Below are 25,597 nucleotides of genomic sequence, written 5' to 3' on the forward strand. Positions count from 1 at the left end.
ACTGTAAGCGGACAGTAAGCGGACGGTAAGGGGACAGTAAGTGGACGGTAAGCGGACCGTAAGCGGACGGTAAGCGGACAGTAAGTGGACGGTAAGCGGACAGTTAGCCGACGGTAAGCGGACAGTAAGCGGAGGGTAAGCGGACGGTAAGCGGACAGTAAGCGGACAGTTAGCCGACGGTAAGTGGACAGTAAGCGGACAGTAAGCGGACAGTATGCAGGCGATAAGTAAGCGGACAGTTAGCCGACGGTAAGCGGACGGTAAGCGGACAGTAAGCGGACAGTAAGCGGACGGTAAGCGGACAGTTAGCCGACGGTAAGCGGACGGTAAGCGGACGGTAAGCGGACAGTAAGCGGACGGTAAGCGGACAGTTAGCCGACGGTAAGCGGACGGTAAGCGGACGGTAAGCGGACAGTAAGCGGACGGTAAGCGGACAGTAAGCGGACGGTAAGCGGACGGTAAGCGGACGGTAAGCGGACAGTTAGCCGACGGTAAGCGGACGGTAAGCGGACGGTAACCGGACAGTAAGCGGACGGTAAGCGGACAGTAAGTGGACAGTAAGCGGACAGTAAGCGGACGGTAAGCGGACAGTAAGTGGACAGTAAGCGGACGGTAAGCGGACAATAAGCGGACGGTAAGCGGACGGTAAGCGGACGGTAAGCGGACGGTAAGCGGACGTTAAGTAAGCGGACGGTAAGCGGACGGTAAGTAAGCGGACGGTAAGCGGACGGTAAGCGGACGGTAAGCGGACAGTAAGTGGACAGTAAGCGGACAGTAAGCGGACAGTAAGTGGACGGTAAGCGGACGGTAAGCGGACGGTAAGCGGACGGTAAGCGGACGGTAAGCGGACGTTAAGTAAGCGGACGGTAAGCGGACAGTAAGTGGACAGTAAGCGGATGGTAAGCGGACAGTAAGCGGACGGTAAGCGGACGGTAAGCGGATGGTAAGCGGACAGTAAGCGGACGGTAAGCGGACGGTAAGCGGACGTTAAGTAAGCGGACAGTAAGCGGACGGTAAGCGGACAGTAAGCGGGCAGTAAGCGGACAGTAAGCGGACAGTAAGCGGACAGTAAGCGGACGGTAAGCGGACGGTAAGCGGACAGTAAGTGGACAGTAAGCGGATGGTAAGCGGACAGTAAGCGGACAGTAAGCGGGCAGTAAGCGGACGGTAAGCGGACAGTAAGTGGACAGTAAGAGGACAGTAAGCGGACGGTAAGCGGACGGTAAGCGGACGGTAAGCGGACGGTAAGCGGACGTTAAGTAAGCGGACGGTAAGCGGACAGTAAGTGGACAGTAAGCGGATGGTAAGCGGACAGTAAGCGGACGGTAAGCGGACGGTAAGCGGACGGTAAGCGGACAGTAAGCGGACGGTAAGCGGACGGTAAGCGGACGGTAAGCGCACGGTAAGCGGACTGTAAGCGGACGGTAAGCGGACGGTAAGCGGACTGTAAGCGGACGGTAAGCGGACAGTAAGCGGACTGTAAGCGGACTGTAAGCGGACTGTAAGCGGACGGCAAGCGGACAGTAAGCGGACGGTAAGCAGACTGTAAGCGGACGGTAAGCGGATGGTAAGCGGATAGTAAGCGGACGGTAAGCGGACAGTAAGCGGACAGTAAGCGGATGGTAAGCGGACGGTAAGCGGATAGTAAGCGGACAGTAAGCGGACAGTAAGCGGACAGTAAGCGGGCAGTAAGCGGACGGTAAGCGGACGGTAAGCGGATAGTAAGCGGACGGTAAGCAGACAGTAAGCGGACAGTAAGCGGACAGTAAGCGGACGGTAAGCGGACGGTAAGCGGATGGTAAGCAGACTGTAAGCGGACGGTAAGCGGACTGTAAGCGGACAGTAAGCGGACAGTAAGCGGACGGTAAGCGGACAGTAAGCGGACAGTAAGCGGACGGTAAGCGGACGGTAAGCGGATGGTAAGCAGACTGTAAGCGGACGGTAAGCGGACGGTAAGCGGACAGTAAGCGGACGGTAAGCGGACAGTAAGTGGACGGTAAGCGGACGGTAAGCGGACAGTAAGCGGACAGTAAGCGGGCAGTAAGTGGACAGTAAGTGGACAGTAAGTGGACAGTAAGCGGACGGTAAGCGGACAGTAAGCGGACAGTAAGGGGACAGTAAGCGGACAGTAAGCGGACAGTAAGCGGACGGTAAGCGGACGGTAAGCGGACAGTAAGCGGACAGTAAGCGGACGGTAAGCGGATGGTAAGCGGACAGTAAGCGGACAGTAAGCGGACAGTAAGCGGACGATAAGTAAGTGGACAGTAAGCGGACGGTAAGCGGACGGTAAGCGGACAGTAAGGGGACGGCAAGCGGACAGTAAGCGGACGGTAAGCGGACTGTAAGCGGACGGTAAGCGGACAGTAAGCGGACGGCAAGCGGACAGTAAGCGGACGGTAAGCGGACTGTAAGCGGACGGTAAGCGGACAGTAAGCGGACGGCAAGCGGACAGTAAGCGGACGGTAAGCGGACTGTAAGCGGACGGTAAGCAGACAGTAAGCGGACGGCAAGCGGACAGTAAGCGGACGGTAAGCGGACTGTAAGCGGACGGCAAGCGGACAGTAAGCGGACGGTAAGCAGACTGTAAGCGGACGGTAAGCGGACAGTAAGCGGACAGTAAGCGGACTGTAAGCGGACGGTAAGCGGACAGTAAGCGGACTGTAAGCGGACAGTAAGCGGACGGTAAGGGGACAGTAAGTGGACGGTAAGCGGACCGTAAGCGGACGGTAAGCGGACAGTAAGTGGACGGTAAGCGGACAGTTAGCCGACGGTAAGCGGACAGTAAGCGGAGGGTAAGCGGACGGTAAGCGGACAGTAAGCGGACAGTTAGCCGACGGTAAGTGGACAGTAAGCGGACAGTAAGCGGACAGTATGCAGGCGATAAGTAAGCGGACAGTTAGCCGACGGTAAGCGGACGGTAAGCGGACAGTAAGCGGACAGTAAGCGGACGGTAAGCGGACAGTTAGCCGACGGTAAGCGGACGGTAAGCGGACGGTAAGCGGACAGTAAGCGGACGGTAAGCGGACAGTTAGCCGACGGTAAGCGGACGGTAAGCGGACGGTAAGCGGACAGTAAGCGGACGGTAAGCGGACAGTAAGCGGACGGTAAGCGGACGGTAAGCGGACGGTAAGCGGACAGTTAGCCGACGGTAAGCGGACGGTAAGCGGACGGTAACCGGACAGTAAGCGGACGGTAAGCGGACAGTAAGTGGACAGTAAGCGGACAGTAAGCGGACGGTAAGCGGACAGTAAGTGGACAGTAAGCGGACGGTAAGCGGACAATAAGCGGACGGTAAGCGGACGGTAAGCGGACGGTAAGCGGACGGTAAGCGGACGTTAAGTAAGCGGACGGTAAGCGGACGGTAAGTAAGCGGACGGTAAGCGGACGGTAAGCGGACGGTAAGCGGACAGTAAGTGGACAGTAAGCGGACAGTAAGCGGACAGTAAGTGGACGGTAAGCGGACGGTAAGCGGACGGTAAGCGGACGGTAAGCGGACGGTAAGCGGACGTTAAGTAAGCGGACGGTAAGCGGACAGTAAGTGGACAGTAAGCGGATGGTAAGCGGACAGTAAGCGGACGGTAAGCGGACGGTAAGCGGATGGTAAGCGGACAGTAAGCGGACGGTAAGCGGACGGTAAGCGGACGTTAAGTAAGCGGACAGTAAGCGGACGGTAAGCGGACAGTAAGCGGGCAGTAAGCGGACAGTAAGCGGACAGTAAGCGGACAGTAAGCGGACGGTAAGCGGACGGTAAGCGGACAGTAAGTGGACAGTAAGCGGATGGTAAGCGGACAGTAAGCGGACAGTAAGCGGGCAGTAAGCGGACGGTAAGCGGACAGTAAGTGGACAGTAAGAGGACAGTAAGCGGACGGTAAGCGGACGGTAAGCGGACGGTAAGCGGACGGTAAGCGGACGTTAAGTAAGCGGACGGTAAGCGGACAGTAAGTGGACAGTAAGCGGATGGTAAGCGGACAGTAAGCGGACGGTAAGCGGACGGTAAGCGGACGGTAAGCGGACAGTAAGCGGACGGTAAGCGGACGGTAAGCGGACGTTAAGTAAGCGGACAGTAAGCGGACGGTAAGCGGACAGTAAGCGGGCAGTAAGCGGACAGTAAGCGGACAGTAAGCGGACAGTAAGCGGACGGTAAGCGGACGGTAAGCGGACGGTAAGCGGACAGTAAGTGGACAGTAAGCGGATGGTAAGCGGACAGTAAGCGGACAGTAAGCGGGCAGTAAGCGGACGGTAAGCGGACAGTAAGTGGACAGTAAGAGGACAGTAAGCGGACAGTAAGTGGATTGTAAGCGGACAGTAAGTGGACAGTAAGTGGACAGTAAGTGGACAGTAAGTGGATTGTAAGCGGACAGTAAGTGGACAGTAAGCGGACAGTAAGTGGACAGTAAGCGGACAGTAAGTGGATTGTAAGCGGACAGTAAGTGGACAGTAAGTGGACAGTAAGTGGATTGTAAGCGGACAGTAAGTGGACAGTAAGCGGACAGTAAGTGGACAGTAAGCGGACAGTAAGCAGACAGTAAGTGGACAGTAAGTGGACAGTAAGCGGACGGTAAGCGGGCAGTAAGCGGACGGTAAGCGGACGGTAAGCGGATAGTAAGCGGACGGTAAGCGGACAGTAAGCGGACAGTAAGCGGACAGTAAGCGGACGGTAAGCGGACAGTAAGTGGATTGTAAGCGGACAGTAAGTGGACAGTAAGTGGATTGTAAGCGGACAGTAAGTGGACAGTAAGCGGACAGTAAGTGGACAGTAAGTGGACAGTAAGTGGACAGTAAGTGGATTGTAAGCGGACAGTAAGTGGACAGTAAGCGGACAGTAAGTGGACAGTAAGCGGACAGTAAGTGGATTGTAAGCGGACAGTAAGTGGACAGTAAGTGGACAGTAAGTGGATTGTAAGCGGACAGTAAGTGGACAGTAAGCGGACAGTAAGTGGACAGTAAGCGGACAGTAAGCAGACAGTAAGTGGACAGTAAGTGGACAGTAAGCGGACGGTAAGCGGGCAGTAAGCGGACGGTAAGCGGACGGTAAGCGGATAGTAAGCGGACGGTAAGCGGACAGTAAGCGGACAGTAAGCGGACAGTAAGCGGACAGTAAGCGGACAGTAAGCGGACAGTAAGCGGACAGTAAGCGGACGGTAAGCGGACGGTAAGCGGATAGTAAGCGGACGGTAAGCGGATAGTAAGCGGACAGTAAGCGGACAGTAAGCGGACAGTAAGCGGACAGTAAGCGGACGGTAAGCGGATGGTAAGCGGACGGTAAGCGGATAGTAAGCGGACAGTAAGCGGACAGTAAGCGGACAGTAAGCGGGCAGTAAGCGGACGGTAAGCGGACGGTAAGCGGATAGTAAGCGGACGGTAAGCGGACAGTAAGCGGACAGTAAGCGGACAGTAAGCGGACGGTAAGCGGACGGTAAGCGGATGGTAAGCAGACTGTAAGCGGACGGTAAGCGGACGGTAAGCGGACAGTAAGCGGACAGTAAGCGGACAGTAAGCGGACGGTAAGCGGACGGTAAGCGGATGGTAAGCAGACTGTAAGCGGACGGTAAGCGGACGGTAAGCGGACAGTAAGCGGACGGTAAGCGGACAGTAAGTGGACGGTAAGCGGACGGTAAGCGGACAGTAAGCGGACAGTAAGCGGGCAGTAAGTGGACAGTAAGTGGACAGTAAGTGGACAGTAAGCGGACGGTAAGCGGACAGTAAGCGGACAGTAAGGGGACAGTAAGCGGACAGTAAGCGGACAGTAAGCGGACGGTAAGCGGACGGTAAGCGGACAGTAAGTGGACAGTAAGCGGACAGTAAGGGGACAGTAAGCGGACAGTAAGCGGACAGTAAGCGGACGGTAAGCGGACGGTAAGCGGACAGTAAGCGGACAGTAAGCGGACAGTAAGCGGACAGTAAGCGGACAGTAAGCGGACGATAAGTAAGTGGACAGTAAGCGGACGGTAAGCGGACGGTAAGCGGACAGTAAGGGGACGGCAAGCGGACAGTAAGCGGACGGTAAGCGGACTGTAAGCGGACGGTAAGCGGACAGTAAGCGGACGGTAAGCGGACTGTAAGCGGACGGTAAGCGGACTGTAAGCGGACTGTAAGCGGACGGTAAGCGGACAGTAAGAGGACAGTAAGCGGACGGTAAGCGGACTGTAAGCGGACGGTAAGCGGACTGTAAGCGGACAGTAAGCGGACAGTAAGCGGACAGTAAGCGGACTGTAAGCGGACTGTAAGCGGACTGTAAGCGGACGGTAAGCGGACTGTAAGCGGACGGTAAGCGGACTGTAAGCGGACGGTAAGCGGACTGTAAGCGGACGGTAAGCGGACTGTAAGCGGACTGTAAGCGGACGGTAAGCGGACAGTAAGCGGACGGCAAGCGGACAGTAAGCGGACGGTAAGCGGACTGTAAGCGGACGGTAAGCAGACAGTAAGCGGACGGCAAGCGGACAGTAAGCGGACGGTAAGCGGACTGTAAGCGGACGGCAAGCGGACAGTAAGCGGACGGTAAGCAGACTGTAAGCGGACGGTAAGCGGACAGTAAGCGGACAGTAAGCGGACTGTAAGCGGACGGTAAGCGGACGGTAAGCGGACTGTAAGCGGACGGTAAGCGGACAGTAAGCGGACAGTAAGCGGACTGTAAGCGGACAGTAAGCGGACAGTAAGCGGACGGTAAGCGGACTGTAAGCGGACTGTAAGCGGACGGTAAGCGGACAGTAAGAGGACAGTAAGCGGACGGTAAGCGGACTGTAAGCGGACGGTAAGCGGACTGTAAGCGGACAGTAAGCGGACAGTAAGCGGACAGTAAGCGGACTGTAAGCGGACGGTAAGCGGACGGTAAGCGGACAGTAAGAGGACAGTAAGCGGACGGTAAGCGGACAGTAAGAGGACAGTAAGCAGGCAGTAAGAGGACAGTAAGCGGACAGTAAGCGGACGGTAAGCGGACGGTAAGCGGACAGTAAGCGGATGGTAAGCGGACAGTAAGAGGACGGTAAGCGGACGGTAAGCGGACGGTAAGCGGACAGTAAGCGGATGGTAAGCGGACAGTAAGAGGACGGTAAGCGGACGGTAAGCGGACTGTAAGCGGACAGTAAGCGGACGGTAAGCGGACAGTAAGAGGACGGTAAGAGGACGGTAAGCGGGCAGTAAGCGGACGGTAAGCGGACAGTAAGCGGACGGTAAGCGGACGGTAAGCGGACTGTAAGCGGACAGTAAGCGGACGGTAAGCGGACAGTAAGCGGACGGTAAGCGGACGGTAAGCGGACAGTAAGAGGACGGTAAGCGGACAGTAAGCGGACGGTAAGCGGACAGTAAGAGGACGGTAAGCGGACAGTAAGAGGACAGTAAGAGGATGGTAAGCGGACGGTAAGCGGACTATAAGCGGACAGTAAGCGGACAGTAAGAGGACGGTAAGCGGACAGTAAGAGGACGGTAAGCGGACAGTAAGAGGACGGTAAGCGGGCAGTAAGCGGACGGTAAGCGGACGGTAAGCGGACAGTAAGAGGACAGTAAGAGGACGGTAAGCGGACGGTAAGCGGACAGTAAGAGGACGGTAAGCGGGCAGTAAGCGGACGGTAAGCGGACGGTAAGCGGACAGTAAGAGGACAGTAAGAGGACGGTAAGCGGACGGTAAGCGGACTATAAGCGGACAGTAAGCGGACAGTAAGCGGGCAGTAAGAGGACGGTAAGCGGGCAGTAAGCGGACGGTAAGCGGACAGTAAGCGGACGGTAAGCGGGCAGTAAGAGGACGGTAAGCGGACGGTAAGAGGACGGTAAGCGGGCAGTAAGCGGACGGTAAGCGGGCAGTAAGAGGACGGTAAGCGGACGGTAAGCGGACCGTAAGAGGACAGTAAGCGGACGGTAAGCGGGCAGTAAGCGGACGGTAAGCGGACAGTAAGCGGACGGTAAGCGGACAGTAAGCGGACGGTAAGCGGACAGTAAGCGGACGGTAAGCGGGCAGTAAGAGGACGGTAAGCGGACGGTAAGCGGACAGTAAGCGGACGGTAAGCGGACAGTAAGAGGACGGTAAGCGGGCAGTAAGCGGACGGTAAGCGGGCAGTAAGAGGACGGTAAGCGGACGGTAAGCGGACCGTAAGAGGACAGTAAGCGGACGGTAAGCGGGCAGTAAGCGGACGGTAAGCGGGCAGTAAGCGGACGGTAAGCGGACGGTAAGCGGACGGTAAGCGGACAGTAAGCGGACGGTAAGCGGACAGTAAGCGGACGGTAAGCGGACGGTAAGCGGACTGTAAGCGGACAGTAAGCGGACGGTAAGCGGACAGTAAGCGGGCAGTAAGCGGACGGTTAGCGGACAGTAAGTGGACAGTAAGTGGACAGTAAGCGGACAGTAAGTGGACAGTAAGTGGATTGTAAGCGGACGGTTAGCGGACGGTAAGCGGACAATAAGCGGACAGTAAGCGGACGGTAAGCGGACGGTAAGCGGACGGTAAGTAAGCGGACGGTAAGCGGACGGTAAGCGGACGGTAAGCGGACAGTAAGCGGACGGTAAGCGGACAGTAAGTGGACAGTAAGCGGACAGTAAGCGGACAGTAAGCGGACGGTTAGCGGACAGTAAGTGGACAGTAAGTGGACAGTAAGCGGGCAGTAAGCGGACAGTAAGTGGACAGTAAGTGGACAGTAAGTGGATTGTAAGCGGACAGTAAGTGGACAGTAAGTGGACAGTAAGTGGACAGTAAGTGGATTGTAAGCGGACAGTAAGTGGACAGTAAGTGGACAGTAAGTGGACAGTAAGTGGATTGTAAGCGGACAGTAAGTGGACAGTAAGTGGACAGTAAGTGGACAGTAAGTGGACAGTAAGCGGACAGTAAGTGGACAGTAAGTGGATTGTAAGCGGACAGTAAGTGGACAGTAAGTGGACAGTAAGTGGACAGTAAGTGGATTGTAAGCGGACAGTAAGTGGACAGTAAGCGGACAGTAAGCGGACAGTAAGCGGACAGTAAGCGGACAGTAAGTGGACAGTAAGTGGACAGTAAGCGGACGGTAAGCGGACAGTAAGCGGACAGTAAGCGGACAGTAAGTGGATTGTAAGCGGACAGTAAGTGGACAGTAAGTGGACAGTAAGCGGACAGTAAGCGGACAGTAAGCGGACAGTAAGCGGACAGTAAGTGGACAGTAAGTGGACAGTAAGCGGACGGTAAGCGGACAGTAAGCGGACAGTAAGCGGACAGTAAGTGGATTGTAAGCGGACAGTAAGTGGACAGTAAGTGGACAGTAAGCGGACAGTAAGCGGACAGTAAGCGGACAGTAAGTGGACAGTAAGCGGACAGTAAGCGGACAGTAAGTGGACAGTAAGCGGACAGTAAGCGGACAGTAAGTGGACAGTAAGTGGACAGTAAGCGGACGGTAAGCGGACAGTAAGTGGACAGTAAGTGGACAGTAAGCGGACAGTAAGCGGACAGTAAGCGGACAGTAAGTGGACAGTAAGTGGACAGTAAGCGGACAGTAAGTGGACAGTAAGTGGATTGTAAGCGGACAGTAAGCGGACAGTAAGTGGACAGTAAGCGGACAGTAAGTGGACAGTAAGCGGACAGTAAGCGGACAGTAAGCGGACAGTAAGCGGGCAGTAAGCGGACAGTAAGCGGACAGTAAGTGGACAGTAAGTGGACAGTAAGTGGATTGTAAGTGGACAGTAAGCGGACAGTAAGCGGACAGTAAGCGGACAGTAAGCGGACAGTAAGTGGACAGTAAGTGGATTGTAAGTGGACAGTAAGCGGACAGTAAGCGGACAGTAAGTGGACAGTAAGTGGACAGTAAGCGGACAGTAAGTGGACAGTAAGTGGATTGTAAGCGGACAGTAAGCGGACAGTAAGCGGACAGTAAGTGGACAGTAAGCGGACGGTAAGTGGACAGTAAGTGGATTGTAAGCGGACAGTAAGCGGACAGTAAGTGGACAGTAAGTGGACAGTAAGTGGACAGTAAGTGGATTGTAAGCGGACAGTAAGTGGACAGTAAGTGGACAGTAAGTGGACAGTAAGTGGATTGTAAGCGGACAGTAAGCGGACAGTAAGCGGACAGTAATTGGACAGTAAGAGGACAGTAAGCGGACAGTAAGTGGACAGTAAGTGGATTGTAAGCGGACAGTAAGCGGACAGTAAGCGGACAGTAAGTGGACAGTAAGTGGATTGTAAGCGGACAGTAAGCGGACAGTAAGTGGACAGTAAGTGGATTGTAAGCGGACAGTAAGTGGACAGTAAGCGGACAGTAAGCGGACAGTAAGTGGACAGTAAGCGGACGGTAAGCGGATAGTAAGCGGACGGTAAGCGGACAGTAAGTGGACAGTAAGTGGACAGTAAGCGGACGGTAAGCGGGCAGTAAGCGGACGGTAAGCGGATAGTAAGCGGACGGTAAGCGGACAGTAAGCGGACAGTAAGCGGATGGTAAGAGGACAGTAAGCGGACAGTAAGCGGACAGTAAGCGGACGGTAAGTGGACAGTAAGCGGACTGTAAGCGGACAGTAAGCGGACAGTAAGCGGACAGTAAGCGGACAGTAAGCGGACAGTAAGCGGACGGTAAGTGGACAGTAAGCGGACTGTAAGCGGACAGTAAGTGGACAGTAAGCGGACTGTAAGCGGACAGTAAGCGGACAGTAAGCGGACAGTAAGCGGACAGTAAGCGGACTGTAAGCGGACAGTAAGCGGACAGTAAGCGGACAGTAAGCGGACGGTAAGTGGACAGTAAGCGGACTGTAAGCGGACAGTAAGTGGACAGTAAGCGGACTGTAAGCGGACAGTAAGCGGACAGTAAGCGGACAGTAAGCGGACAGTAAGCGGACAGTAAGCGGACGGTAAGCGGACAGTAAGCGGACAGTAAGTGGACAGTAAGTGGACAGTAAGTGGATTGTAAGCGGACAGTAAGCGGACAGTAAGTGGACAGTAAGTGGATTGTAAGCGGACAGTAAGCGGACAGTAAGTGGATTGTAAGCGGACAGTAAGTGGACAGTAAGTGGACAGTAAGCGGACAGTAAGCGGACAGTAAGTGGACAGTAAGTGGATTGTAAGCGGACAGTAAGCGGACAGTAAGCGGACAGTAAGTGGACAGTAAGCGGACGGTAAGCGGATAGTAAGCGGACGGTAAGCGGACAGTAAGTGGACAGTAAGTGGACAGTAAGCGGACGGTAAGCGGGCAGTAAGCGGACGGTAAGCGGATAGTAAGCGGACGGTAAGCGGACAGTAAGCGGACAGTAAGCGGATGGTAAGAGGACAGTAAGCGGACAGTAAGTGGACAGTAAGCGGACGGTAAGCGGGCAGTAAGCGGACAGTAAGCGGACAGTAAGCGGACAGTAAGTGGACAGTAAGTGGACAGTAAGCGGACGGTAAGCGGGCAGTAAGCGGACGGTAAGCGGATAGTAAGCGGACGGTAAGCGGACAGTAAGCGGACAGTAAGCGGATGGTAAGAGGACAGTAAGCGGACAGTAAGCGGACAGTAAGCGGACGGTAAGTGGACAGTAAGCGGACTGTAAGCGGACAGTAAGCGGACAGTAAGCGGACAGTAAGCGGACAGTAAGCGGACAGTAAGCGGACGGTAAGTGGACAGTAAGCGGACTGTAAGCGGACAGTAAGTGGACAGTAAGTGGACAGTAAGCGGACGGTAAGCGGACAGTAAGCGGACGGTAAGCGGACAGTAAGCGGACAGTAAGCGGATAGTAAGCGGACGGTAAGCGGACAGTAAGTGGACAGTAAGTGGACAGTAAGCGGACGGTAAGCGGGCAGTAAGCGGACGGTAAGCGGATAGTAAGCGGACGGTAAGCGGACAGTAAGCGGACAGTAAGCGGATGGTAAGAGGACAGTAAGCGGACAGTAAGCGGACAGTAAGCGGACGGTAAGTGGACAGTAAGCGGACTGTAAGCGGACAGTAAGCGGACAGTAAGCGGACAGTAAGCGGACAGTAAGCGGACGGTAAGTGGACAGTAAGCGGACTGTAAGCGGACAGTAAGTGGACAGTAAGTGGACAGTAAGCGGACGGTAAGCGGACAGTAAGCGGACGGTAAGCGGACAGTAAGCGGACAGTAAGCGGATAGTAAGCGGACGGTAAGCGGACAGTAAGCGGACGGTAAGCGGACAGTAAGCGGACGGTAAGCGGACAGTAAGCGGACGGTAAGCGGACAGTAAGCGGACAGTAAGCGGATAGTAAGCGGACGGTAAGCGGACAGTAAGCGGACAGTAAGCGGACAGTAAGCGGACGGTAAGCGGACGGTAAGCGGACAGTAAGCGGATAGTAAGCGGACGGTAAGCGGACAGTAAGCGGACAGTAAGCGGACAGTAAGCGGACGGTAAGCGGACGGTAAGCGGATAGTAAGCGGACGGTAAGCGGACAGTAAGCGGACAGTAAGCGGACAGTAAGCGGACGGTAAGCGGATGGTAAGCGGACAGTAAGCGGACAGTAAGCGGACGATAAGTAAGTGGACAGTAAGCGGACGGTAAGCGGACAGTAAGCGGACGATAAGTAAGTGGACAGTAAGCGGACGGTAAGCGGACGGTAAGCGGACAGTAAGGGGACGGCAAGCGGACAGTAAGGGGACGGTAAGCGGACTGTAAGCGGACGGTAAGCGGACAGTAAGCGGACGGCAAGCGGACAGTAAGCGGACGGTAAGCGGACTGTAAGCGCACGGTAAGCGGACAGTAAGCGGACGGTAAGCGGACGGTAAGCGGACAGTAAGCGGACAGTAAGCGGACGGTAAGCGGACTGTAAGCGGACGGTAAGCGGATGGTAAGCGGACAGTAAGCGGACGGTAAGCGGATGGTAAGCGGACAGTAAGCGGACAGTAAGCGGACTGTAAGCGGACAGTAAGCGGACAGTAAGTGGACAGTAAGCGGACAGTAAGCGGACGGTAAGCGGACTGTAAGCGGACTGTAAGCGGACGGTAAGCGGACAGTAAGCGGACGGTAAGCGGACTGTAAGCGGACGGTAAGCGGACTGTAAGCGGACGGTAAGCGGACTGTAAGCGGACAGTAAGCGGACAGTAAGCGGACGGTAAGAGGACAGTAAGCGGACAGTAAGCGGACGGTAAGCGGACGGTAAGCGGACAGTAAGCGGATGGTAAGCGGACGGTAAGCGGACAGTAAGAGGACAGTAAGAGGACGGTAAGCGGACGGTAAGCGGACTGTAAGCGGACAGTAAGCGGATGGTAAGCGGACGGTAAGCGGACAGTAAGAGGACAGTAAGAGGACGGTAAGCGGACGGTAAGCGGACTGTAAGCGGACAGTAAGCGGACGGTAAGCGGACAGTAAGAGGACGGTAAGAGGACGGTAAGCGGGCAGTAAGCGGACGGTAAGCGGACAGTAAGCGGACGGTAAGCGGACGGTAAGCGGACTGTAAGCGGACAGTAAGCGGACGGTAAGCGGACAGTAAGCGGACGGTAAGCGGACAGTAAGAGGACGGTAAGCGGACAGTAAGAGGACAGTAAGAGGATGGTAAGCGGACGGTAAGCGGACTATAAGCGGACAGTAAGCGGACAGTAAGAGGACGGTAAGCGGACAGTAAGCGGACGGTAAGCGGACAGTAAGAGGACGGTAAGCGGACAGTAAGCGGACGGTAAGCGGACAGTAAGTGGACAGTAAGCGGACAGTAAGAGGACGGTAAGCGGACAGTAAGCGGACGGTAAGCGGACAGTAAGAGGACGGTAAGCGGACAGTAAGTGGACAGTAAGCGGACAGTAAGAGGACGGTAAGCGGACAGTAAGAGGACGGTAAGCGGACAGTAAGAGGACGGTAAGCGGGCAGTAAGCGGACGGTAAGCGGACGGTAAGCGGACAGTAAGAGGACGGTAAGCGGACGGTAAGAGGACAGTAAGAGGACGGTAAGCGGACGGTAAGCGGACTATAAGCGGACAGTAAGAGGACAGTAAGAGGACAGTAAGAGGACGGTAAGCGGGCAGTAAGAGGACAGTAAGCGGACGGTAAGAGGACGGTAAGCGGACTATAAGCGGACAGTAAGAGGACAGTAAGCGGACGGTAAGAGGACGGTAAGAGGACGGTAAGCGGGCAGTAAGAGGACAGTAAGCGGACAGTAAGAGGACAGTAAGAGGACGGTAAGCGGACAGTAAGCGGACAGTAAGAGGACGGTAAGAGGACGGTAAGCGGGCAGTAAGAGGACGGTAAGCGGACAGTAAGCGGACAGTAAGAGGACAGTAAGCGGACAGTAAGCGGACAGTAAGCGGACAGTAAGCGGACAGTAAGAGGACGGTAAGCGGGCAGTAAGCGGACGGTAAGCGGACAGTAAGAGGACGGTAAGCGGACGGTAAGCGGACCGTAAGAGGACAGTAAGCGGACGGTAAGCGGGCAGTAAGCGGACGGTAAGCGGACAGTAAGAGGACGGTAAGAGGACCGTAAGAGGACAGTAAGCGGACGGTAAGCGGGCAGTAAGCGGACGGTAAGAGGACGGTAAGCGGACGGTAAGCGGACCGTAAGAGGACAGTAAGCGGACGGTAAGCGGGCAGTAAGCGGACGGTAAGCGGACAGTAAGCGGACGGTAAGCGGACAGTAAGAGGACGGTAAGAGGACGGTAAGCGGGCAGTAAGCGGACGGTAAGAGGACGGTAAGAGGACGGTAAGCGGGCAGTAAGCGGACAGTAAGAGGACGGTAAGCGGACAGTAAGAGGACAGTAAGCGGACGGTAAGCGGACAGTAAGAGGACGGTAAGAGGACGGTAAGCGGGCAGTAAGCGGACAGTAAGAGGACGGTAAGAGGACGGTAAGCGGGCAGTAAGCGGACAGTAAGAGGACGGTAAGCGGACAGTAAGAGGACGGTAAGAGGACGGTAAGCGGACAGTAAGAGGACGGTAAGAGGACGGTAAGCGGACAGTAAGAGGACAGTAAGCGGACGGTAAGCGGACAGTAAGAGGACGGTAAGAGGACGGTAAGCGGGCAGTAAGAGGACAGTAAGCGGACAGTAAGCGGACAGTAAGAGGACAGTAAGCGGACGGTAAGAGGACGGTAAGCGGGCAGTAAGCGGACAGTAAGAGGACAGTAAGCGGACAGTAAGTGGACAGTAAGCGGACGGTAAGAGGACGGTAAGCGGGCAGTAAGCGGACAGTAAGAGGACAGTAAGCGGACGGTAAGCGGACTATAAGCGGACAGTAAGCGGACAGTAAGAGGACAGTAAGCGGACGGTAAGAGGACGGTAAGCGGGCAGTAAGAGGACGGTAAGAGGACGGTAAGCGGACTATAAGCGGACAGTAAGAGGACGGTAAGAGGACGGTAAGCGGACTATAAGCGGACAGTAAGCGGACAGTAAGAGGACGGTAAGAGGACGGTAAGCGGACTATAAGCGGACAGTAAGCGGACAGTAAGAGGACAGTAAGCGGACGGTAAGAGGACGGTAAGCGGACGGTAAGCGGACTGTAAGCGGACAGTAAGCGGACGGTAAGCGGACAGTAAGCGGACGGTAAGCGGACGGTAAGCGGACAATAAGCGGACGGTAAGCGGACAGTAAGAGGACAGTAAGCGGACGGTAAGCGGACTATAAGCGGACAGTAAGCGGACAGTAAGAGGACAGTAAGCGGACGGTAAGAGGACGGTAAGCGGGCAGTAAGAGGACAGTAAGCGGACAGTAAGAGGACGGTAAGAGGACGGTAAGCGGACAGTAAGCGGACAGTAAGCGGACAGTAAGCGGACAGTAAGAGGACAGTAAGCGGACGGTAAGCGGAAGGTAAGCGGACGGTAAGCGGACAGTAAGTGGACAGTAAGCGGACAGTAAGCGGACGGTAAGCGGACAATAAGCGGACGGTAAGCGGACAGTAAGCGGACAGTAAGAGGACAGTAAGCGGACAGTAAGCGGACAGTAAGCGGACGGTAAGCGGACAGTAAGCGGACAGTAAGCGGACGGTAAGCGGACGGTAAGCGGACTGTAAGAGGACGGTAAGCGGACAATAAGCGGACGGTAAGCGGACAGTAAGCGGACAGTAAGCGGACGGTAAGCGGACAGTAAGCGGACAGTAAGTGGACGGTAAGCGGACGGTAAGCGGACAATAAGCGGACGGTAAGCGGACAGTAAGCGGACAGTAAGAGGACAGTAAGCGGACAGTAAGCGGACAGTAAGCGGACGGTAAGCGGACAGTAAGCGGACAGTAAGAGGACAGTAAGTGGACGGTAAGCGGACAGTAAGCGGACAGTAAGTGGACGGTAAGCGGACAGTAAGCGGACGGTAAGCGGACAGTAAGCGGACAGTAAGTGGACGGTAAGCGGACGGTAAGCGGACAATAAGCGGACGGTAAGCGGACAGTAAGCGGACAGTAAGAGGACAGTAAGCGGACAGTAAGCGGACAGTAAGCGGACGGTAAGCGGACAGTAAGCGGACAATAAGCGGACGGTAAGCGGACAGTAAGAGGACAGTAAGAGGACGGTAAGCGGACGGTAAGCGGACAGTAAGCGGACAATAAGCGGACGGTAAGCGGACAGTAAGCGGACAATAAGCGGACGGTAAGCGGACAGTAAGAGGACAGTAAGAGGACAGTAAGCGGACAATAAGCGGACGGTAAGCGGACAGTAAGCGGACAGTAAGCGGACGGTAAGCGGACAGTAAGCGGACAGTAAGCGGACGGTAAGCGGACAGTAAGCGGACAGTAAGCGGACGGTAAGCGGACAGTAAGCGGACAGTAAGCGGACAGTAAGCGGACGGTAAGTGGACGGTAAGCGGACAGTAAGAGGACGGTAAGCGGACAGTAAGCGGACAGTAAGCGGACAGTAAGTGGACGGTAAGCGGACAGTAAGCGGACAGTAAGAGGACAGTAAGCGGACGGTAAGCGGACGGTAAGCGGACAGTAAGCGGACGGTAAGCGGACAATAAGCGGACGGTAAGCGGACAGTAAGCGGACAGTAAGCGGACGGTAAGCGGACAGTAAGCGGACAGTAAGCGGACAGTAAGCGGACGGTAAGTGGACGGTAAGCGGACAGTAAGAGGACGGTAAGCGGACAGTAAGCGGACAGTAAGCGGACAGTAAGTGGACGGTAAGCGGACAGTAAGCGGACAGTAAGAGGACAGTAAGCGGACAGTAAGCGGACAGTAAGCGGACGGTAAGCGGACAGTAAGCGGACGGTAAGCGGACGGTAAGCGGACAATAAGCGGACGGTAAGCGGACAGTAAGCGGACAGTAAGCGGACGGTAAGCGGACAGTAAGCGGACAGTAAGCGGACGGTAAGCGGACGGTAAGCGGACAGTAAGCGGACAGTAATTGGACAGTAAGAGGACAGTAAGCGGACGGTAAGCGGACGGTAAGCGGACAATAAGCGGACGGTAAGCGGACAGTAAGCGGACAGTAAGCGGACGGTAAGCGGACGGTAAGCGGACAGTAAGCGGACAGTAATTGGACAGTAAGAGGACAGTAAGCGGACAGTAAGCGGACGGTAAGCGGACGGTAAGCGGACGGTAAGCGGACGGTAAGCGGACAATAAGCGGACGGTAAGCGGACAGTAAGCGGACAGTAATTGGACAGTAAGAGGACAGTAAGCGGACAGTAAGCGGACAGTAAGCGGACAGTAATTGGACAGTAAGAGGACAGTAAGAGGACAGTAAGCGGACAGTAATTGGACAGTAAGCGGACGGTAAGCGGACGGTAAGCGGACGGTAAGTAAGCGGACGGTAAGCGGACGGTAAGTAAGCGGACGGTAAGCGGACGGTAAGCGGACAGTAATTGGACAGTAAGAGGACAGTAAGCGGACAGTAAGCGGACAGTAATTGGACAGTAAGAGGACAGTAAGCGGACAGTAAGCGGACAGTAATTGGACAGTAAGAGGACAGTAAGTGGACAGTAAGCGGACGGTAAGCGGACGGTAAGCGGACAGTAATTGGACAGTAAGAGGACAGTAAGCGGACAGTAAGCGGACAGTAAGCGGACAGTAAGCGGACAGTAAGTGGACAGTAAGCGGACGGTAAGCGGACAGTAAGCGGACAGTAAGCGGATGGTAAGCGGACAGTAAGCGGACAGTAAGCGGACAGTAAGTGGACAGTAAGTGGACAGTAAGCGGACGGTAAGCGGGCAGTAAGCGGACGGTAAGCGGACGGTAAGCGGACAGTAAGTGGACAGTAAGCGGACAGTAAGTGGACAGTAAGCGGACAGTAAGCGGACAGTAAGTGGACAGTAAGTGGACAGTAAGCGGACGGTAAGCGGACGGTAAGCGGATAGTAAGCGGACGGTAAGCGGACAGTAAGCGGACAGTAAGTGGATTGTAAGCGGACAGTAAGCGGACAGTAAGCGGATGGTAAGCGGACAGTAAGTGGATTGTAAGCGGACAGTAAGCGGACAGTAAGTGGACAGTAAGTGGACAGTAAGCGGACAGTAAGCGGACAGTAAGTGGATTGTAAGCGGACAGTAAGCGGACAGTAAGCGGACAGTAAGTGGACAGTAAGTGGACAGTAAGCGGACAGTAAGTGGACAGTAAGTGGACAGTAAGTGGACAGTAAGCGGACAGTAAGCGGACTGTAAGTGGACAGTAAGTGGACAGTAAGTGGACAGTAAGCGGACAGTAAGCGGACTGTAAGCGGACAGTAAGTGGACAGTAAGTGGACAGTAAGTGGACAGTAAGTGGACAGTAAGCGGACAGTAAGTGGACAGTAAGCGGACAGTAAGTGGACAGTAAGTGGACAGTAAGTGGACAGTAAGCGGACAGTAAGCGGACAGTAAGCGGACTGTAAGTGGACAGTAAGTGGACAGTAAGTGGACAGTAAGTGGACAGTAAGCGGACGGTAAGCGGACTGTAAGCGGACGGTAAGCGGACGGTAAGCGGACAGTAAGCGGACAGTAAGCGGACTGTAAGTGGACAGTAAGCGGACAGTAAGTGGACAGTAAGTGGACAGTAAGTGGACAGTAAGTGGACAGTAAGCGGACAGTAAGCGGACAGTAAGTGGACAGTAAGTGGACAGTAAGCGGACGGTAAGCGGACGGTAAGCGGATAGTAAGCGGACGGTAAGCGGACAGTAAGCGGACAGTAAGCGGACAGTAAGCGGACGGTAAGCGGACAGTAAGCGGACTGTAAGTGGACAGTAAGCGGACAGTAAGCGGACAGTAAGCGGACTGTAAGTGGACAGTAAGCGGACTGTAAGTGGACAGTAAGCGGACAGTAAGCGGACTGTAAGTGGACAGTAAGCGGACTGTAAGTGGACAGTAAGCGGACAGTAAGCGGACAGTAAGCGGACTGTAAGTGGACAGTAAGCGGACTGTAAGTGGACAGTAAGCGGACAGTAAGCGGACAGTAAGCGGACAGTAAGTGGACAGTAAGCGGACAGTAAGCGGACAGTAAGTGGACAGTAAGTGGACAGTAAGCGGACGGTAAGCGGACGGTAAGCGGATAGTAAGCGGACGGTAAGCGGACAGTAAGCGGACAGTAAGCGGACAGTAAGCGGACGTTAAGCGGATGGTAAGCGGATAGTAAGCGGACGGTAAGCGGACAGTAAGCGGACAGTAAGTGGATTGTAAGCGGACAGTAAGCGGACAGTAAGCGGATGGTAAGCGGACAGTAAGTGGATTGTAAGCGGACAGTAAGCGGACAGTAAGTGGACAGTAAGTGGACAGTAAGCGGACAGTAAGCGGACAGTAAGTGGATTGTAAGCGGACAGTAAGCGGACAGTAAGTGGACAGTAAGTGGACAGTAAGTGGACAGTAAGCGGACGGTAAGCGGACAGTAAGCGGACAGTAAGCGGACAGTAAGTGGACAGTAAGCGGACAGTAAGCGGACAGTAAGCGGACAGTAAGCGGACGGTAAGCGGACAGTAAGCGGACGGTAAGCGGATGGTAAGCGGACAGTAAGCGGACAGTAAGCGGACAGTAAGCGGACGATAAGTAAGTGGACAGTAAGCGGACGGTAAGCGGACGGTAAGCGGACAGTAAGGGGAGGGCAAGCGGACAGTAAGCGGACGGTAAGCGGACTGTAAGCGGACGGTAAGCGGACAGTAAGCGGACGGCAAGCGGACAGTAAGCGGACGGTAAGCGGACTGTAAGCGGACGGTAAGCGGACGGTAAGCGGACAGTAAGCGGACGGTAAGCGGACAGTAAGCGGACGGCAAGCGGACAGTAAGCGGACGGTAAGCGGACTGTAAGCGGACGGTAAGCGGACAGTAAGCGGACAGTAAGCGGACAGTAATAGGACAGTAAGAGGACAGTAAGCGGACGGCAAGCGGACAGTAAGCGGACGGTAAGCGGACTGTAAGCGGACGGCAAGCGGACAGTAAGCGGACGGTAAGCAGACTGTAAGCGGACGGTAAGCGGACAGTAAGCGGACAGTAAGCGGACTGTAAGCGGACGGTAAGCGGACAGTAAGCGGACTGTAAGCGGACGGTAAGCGGACGGTAAGCGGACTGTAAGCGGACGGTAAGCGGACAGTAAGCGGACAGTAAGCGGACAGTAAGCGGACTGTAAGCGGACAGTAAGCGGACAGTAAGTGGACAGTAAGCGGACTGCAAGCGGACGGTAAGCGGACTGTAAGCGGACGGTAAGCGGACTGTAAGCGGACAGTAAGCGGACAGTAAGAGGACGGTAAGCGGACAGTAAGAGGACAGTAAGCGGACTGTAAGCGGACGGTAAGCGGACTGCAAGCGGACGGTAAGCGGACTGTAAGCGGACGGTAAGCGGACTGTAAGCGGACAGTAAGCGGACAGTAAGCGGACTGTAAGCGGACAGTAAGCGGACGGTAAGCGGACAGTAAGAGGACAGTAAGCGGACGGTAAGCGGACAGTAAGAGGACAGTAAGCGGACAGTAAGCGGACGGTAAGCGGACGGTAAGCGGACAGTAAGCGGATGGTAAGCGGACGGTAAGCGGACAGTAAGAGGACAGTAAGAGGACGGTAAGCGGACGGTAAGCGGACTGTAAGCGGACAGTAAGCGGACGGTAAGCGGACAGTAAGAGGACGGTAAGAGGACGGTAAGCGGGCAGTAAGCGGACGGTAAGCGGACAGTAAGCGGACGGTAAGCGGACGGTAAGCGGACTGTAAGCGGACAGTAAGCGGACGGTAAGCGGACAGTAAGCGGACAGTAAGAGGACGGTAAGCGGGCAGTAAGCGGACGGTAAGCGGACGGTAAGCGGACAGTAAGCGGACAGTAAGAGGACGGTAAGCGGGCAGTAAGCGGACGGTAAGCGGACGGTAAGCGGACAGTAAGAGGACAGTAAGAGGACGGTAAGCGGGCAGTAAGCGGACGGTAAGCGGACAGTAAGAGGACAGTAAGCGGACAGTAAGAGGACGGTAAGCGGGCAGTAAGCGGACGGTAAGCGGACGGTAAGCGGACAGTAAGAGGACAGTAAGCGGACAGTAAGCGGACGGTAAGCGGACAGTAAGAGGACGGTAAGCGGACAGTAAGCGGACGGTAAGCGGACAGTAAGAGGACGGTAAGCGGACAGTAAGCGGACAGTAAGAGGACGGTAAGAGGATGGTAAGCGGACGGTAAGCGGACTATAAGCGGACAGTAAGCGGACAGTAAGAGGACGGTAAGCGGACAGTAAGCGGACAGTAAGAGGACGGTAAGCGGGCAGTAAGCGGACGGTAAGCGGACGGTAAGCGGACAGTAAGAGGACGGTAAGCGGACAGTAAGCGGACAGTAAGAGGACGGTAAGCGGACAGTAAGCGGACAGTAAGAGGACGGTAAGCGGACGGTAAGCGGACTATAAGCGGACAGTAAGCGGACAGTAAGAGGACGGTAAGCGGACGGTAAGCGGACGGTAAGCGGACAGTAAGAGGACGGTAAGCGGACAGTAAGCGGACAGTAAGAGGACGGTAAGCGGACGGTAAGCGGACTATAAGCGGACAGTAAGCGGACAGTAAGAGGACAGTAAGAGGACGGTAAGCGGACGGTAAGCGGACCGTAAGAGGACAGTAAGCGGACGGTAAGCGGACAGTAAGCGGACGGTAAGCGGACAGTAAGCGGACGGTAAGCGGACAGTAAGAGGACAGTAAGAGGACGGTAAGCGGACGGTAAGCGGACCGTAAGAGGACAGTAAGCGGACGGTAAGCGGACAGTAAGCGGACGGTAAGAGGACGGTAAGCGGGCAGTAAGCGGACAGTAAGCGGACGGTAAGCGGACGGTAAGCGGACTGTAAGCGGACAGTAAGCGGACAGTAAGCGGACGGTAAGCGGACTGTAAGCGGACAGTAAGCGGGCAGTAAGCGGACAGTAAGTGGACGGTAAGCGGACAGTAAGCGGACAGTAAGCGGACGGTAAGCGGACGGTAAGCGGACGGTAAGCGGACGGTAAGCGGACAGTAAGCGGACGGTAAGCGGACAGTAAGTGGACGGTAAGCGGACGGTAAGCGGACAGTAAGTGGACGGTAAGCGGACAGTAAGCGGACTGTAAGCGGACGGTAAGCGGACGGTAAGCGGACGGTAAGCGGACAGTAAGCGGACGGTAAGCGGACAGTAAGCGGACAGTAAGCGGACTGTAAGCGGACAGTAAGCGGACAGTAAGCGGACGGTAAGCGGACAGTAAGCGGACAGTAAGTGGACGGTAAGCGGACAGTAAGCGGACAGTAAGCGGACAGTAAGTGGACGGTAAGCGGACAGTAAGCGGACAGTAAGTGGACAGTAAGCGGACGGTAAGCGGACAGTAAGCGGACAGTAAGTGGACGGTAAGCGGACAGTAAGCGGACAGTAAGCGGACAGTAAGCGGACGGTAAGCGGACTGAAAGCGGACAGTAAGCGGACGGTAAGCGGACGGTAAGCGGACAGTAAGCGGACAGTAAGCGGACAGTAAGTGGACGGTAAGCGGACAGTAAGCGGACAGTAAGTGGACGGTAAGCGGACAGTAAGCGGACGGTAAGCGGACAGTAAGCGGACTGTAAGCGGACAGTAAGCGGACAGTAAGCGGACGGTAAGCGGACTGAAAGCGGACAGTAAGCGGACGGTAAGCGGACGGTAAGCGGACAGTAAGCGGACAGTAAGCGGACTGAAAGCGGACAGTAAGCGGACGGTAAGCGGACTGTAAGCGGACAGTAAGCGGACAGTAAGCGGACGGTAAGCGGGCAGTAAGCAGACGGTAAGCGGACAGTAAGAGGACAGTAAGAGGACGGTAAGCGGACGGTAAGCGGACGGAAAGCGGACTGTAAGCGGACAGTAAGCGGACGGTAAGCGGACAGTAAGAGGACAGTAAGAGGACGGTAAGCGGGCAGTAGGCGGACGGTAAGCGGACAGTAAGCGGACGGAAAGCGGACGGTAAGTGGACGGTAAGCGGACAGTAAGAGGACAGTAAGAGGACGGTAAGCGGGCAGTAAGCGGACGGTAAGCGGACAGTAAGCGGACGGTAAGCGGACGGTAAGCGGACGGTAAGCGGACAGTAAGAGGACGGTAAGCGGACAGTAAGAGGACAGTAAGAGGACAGTAAGCGGACAGTAAGCGGACGGTAAGCGGACGGTAAGCGGACGGTAAGCGGACTGTAAGCGGACGGTAAGCGGACGGTAAGCGGACGGTAAGCGGACAGTAAGCGGACGGTAAGCGGGCAGTAAGCGGACGGTAAGCGGACGGTAAGCGGACAGTAAGCGGACGGTAAGCGGACAGTAAGAGGACAGTAAGAGGACAGTAAGAGGACGGTAAGCGGGCAGTAAGCGGACGGTAAGCGGACAGTAAGAGGACAGTAAGCGGACAGTAAGAGGACAGTAAGAGGACGGTAAGCGGACAGTAAGAGGACAGTAAGCGGACAGTAAGAGGACAGTAAGAGGACGGTAAGCGGGCAGTAAGCGGACGGTAAGAGGACGGTAAGCGGGCAGTAAGCGGACGGTAAGCGGACAGTAAGCGGACGGTAAGCGGACGGTAAGCGGGCGGTAAGAGGACAGTAAGAGGACGGTAAGCGGGCAGTAAGAGGACGGTAAGCGGACAGTAAGAGGACAGTAAGAGGACGGTAAGCGGACGGTAAGCGGACTGTAAGAGGACAGTAAGAGGACGGTAAGCGGACAGTAAGAGGACAGTAAGAGGTCGGTAAGCGGACGGTAAGCGGACGGTAAGCGGACGGTAAGCGGACAGTAAGAGGACGGTAAGCGGACAGTAAGAGGACAGTAAGAGGACGGTAAGCGGACGGTAAGCGGACTGTAAGCGGACAGTAAGCGGACGGTAAGCGGACAGTAAGAGGACAGTAAGAGGACGGTAAGCGGGCAGTAAGCGGACGGTAAGTGGACGGTAAGCGGACAGTAAGAGGACAGTAAGAGGACGGTAAGCGGGCAGTAAGCGGACGGTAAGCGGACTGTAAGCGGACAGTAAGCGGACGGTAAGCGGACAGTAAGAGGACAGTAAGAGGACGGTAAGCGGGCAGTAAGCGGACGGTAAGCGGACGGTAAGCGGACAGTAAGCGGACGGTAAGCGGACGGTAAGCGGACGGTAAGCGGGCAGTAAGCGGACGGTAAGCGGACAGTAAGCGGACGGTAAGCGGACGGTAAGCGGACAGTAAGCGGACGGTAAGCGGACAGTAAGCGGACGGTAAGCGGAAAGTAAGAGGACAGTAAGAGGACGGTAAGCGGACAGTAAGCGGACGGTAAGCGGACAGTAAGCGGACAGTAAGCGGACGGTAAGCGGACGGTAAGCGGACTGTAAGCGGACGGTAAGCGGACAGTAAGCGGACGGTAAGCGGACAGTAAGCGGACGGTAAGCGGACGGTAAGCGGACTGTAAGCGGACGGTAAGCGGACAGTAAGCGGACGGGAAGCGGACAGTAAGCGGACAATAAGCGGACAGTAAGCGGACAGTAAGCGGACGGTAAGCGGACGGTAAGCGGACAGTAAGCGGACGGTAAGCGGACGGTAAGCGGACTGTAAGCGGACGGTAAGCGGACAGTAAGCGGACGGTAAGCGGACAGTAAGCGGACGGTAAGCGGACAGTAAGCGGACAGTAAGCGGACGGTAAGCGGACGGTAAGCGGACGGTAAGCGGACAGTAAGCGGACGGTAAGCGGACGGTAAGCGGACTGTAAGCGGACGGTAAGTGGACGGTAAGCGGACAGTAAGCGGACAGTAAGCGGACGGTAAGCGGACAGTAAGCGGACGGTAAGCGGACAGTAAGCGGACAGTAAGCGGACGGTAAGCGGACAGTAAGCGGACGGTAAGCGGACTGTAAGCGGACAGTAAGCGGACGGTAAGCGGACAGTAAGCGGACAGTAAGAGGACAGTAAGCGGACAGTAAGCGGACGGTAAGCGGACTGTAAGCGGACAGTAAGCGGACGGTAAGCGGACGGTAAGCGGACGGTAAGCGGACGGTAAGCGGACAGTAAGCGGACAGTAAGAGGACAGTAAGCGGACAGTAAGCGGACAGTAAGAGGACAGTAAGCGGACAGTAAGCGGACGGTAAGCGGACTGTAAGCGGACAGTAAGCGGACGGTAAGCGGACAGTAAGCGGACTGTAAGCGGACAGTAAGCGGACGGTAAGCGGACAGTAAGCGGACAGTAAGAGGACAGTAAGCGGACAGTAAGCGGACGGTAAGCGGACTGTAAGCGGACAGTAAGCGGACGGTAAGCGGACGGTAAGCGGACGGTAAGCGGACGGTAAGCGGACGGTAAGCGGACGGTAAGCGGACAGTAAGCGGACGGTAAGCGGACAGTAAGCGGACGGTAAGCGGACAGTAAGCGGACGGTAAGAGGACAGTAAGTGGACGGTAAGCGGACAGTAAGCGGACGGTAAGCGGACAGTAAGCGGACGG

The sequence above is a fragment of the Pristiophorus japonicus genome, chromosome 6 (genome assembly GCF_044704955.1).
Source record: "Pristiophorus japonicus isolate sPriJap1 chromosome 6, sPriJap1.hap1, whole genome shotgun sequence".
Classification (NCBI taxonomy): domain Eukaryota; kingdom Metazoa; phylum Chordata; class Chondrichthyes; family Pristiophoridae; genus Pristiophorus; species Pristiophorus japonicus.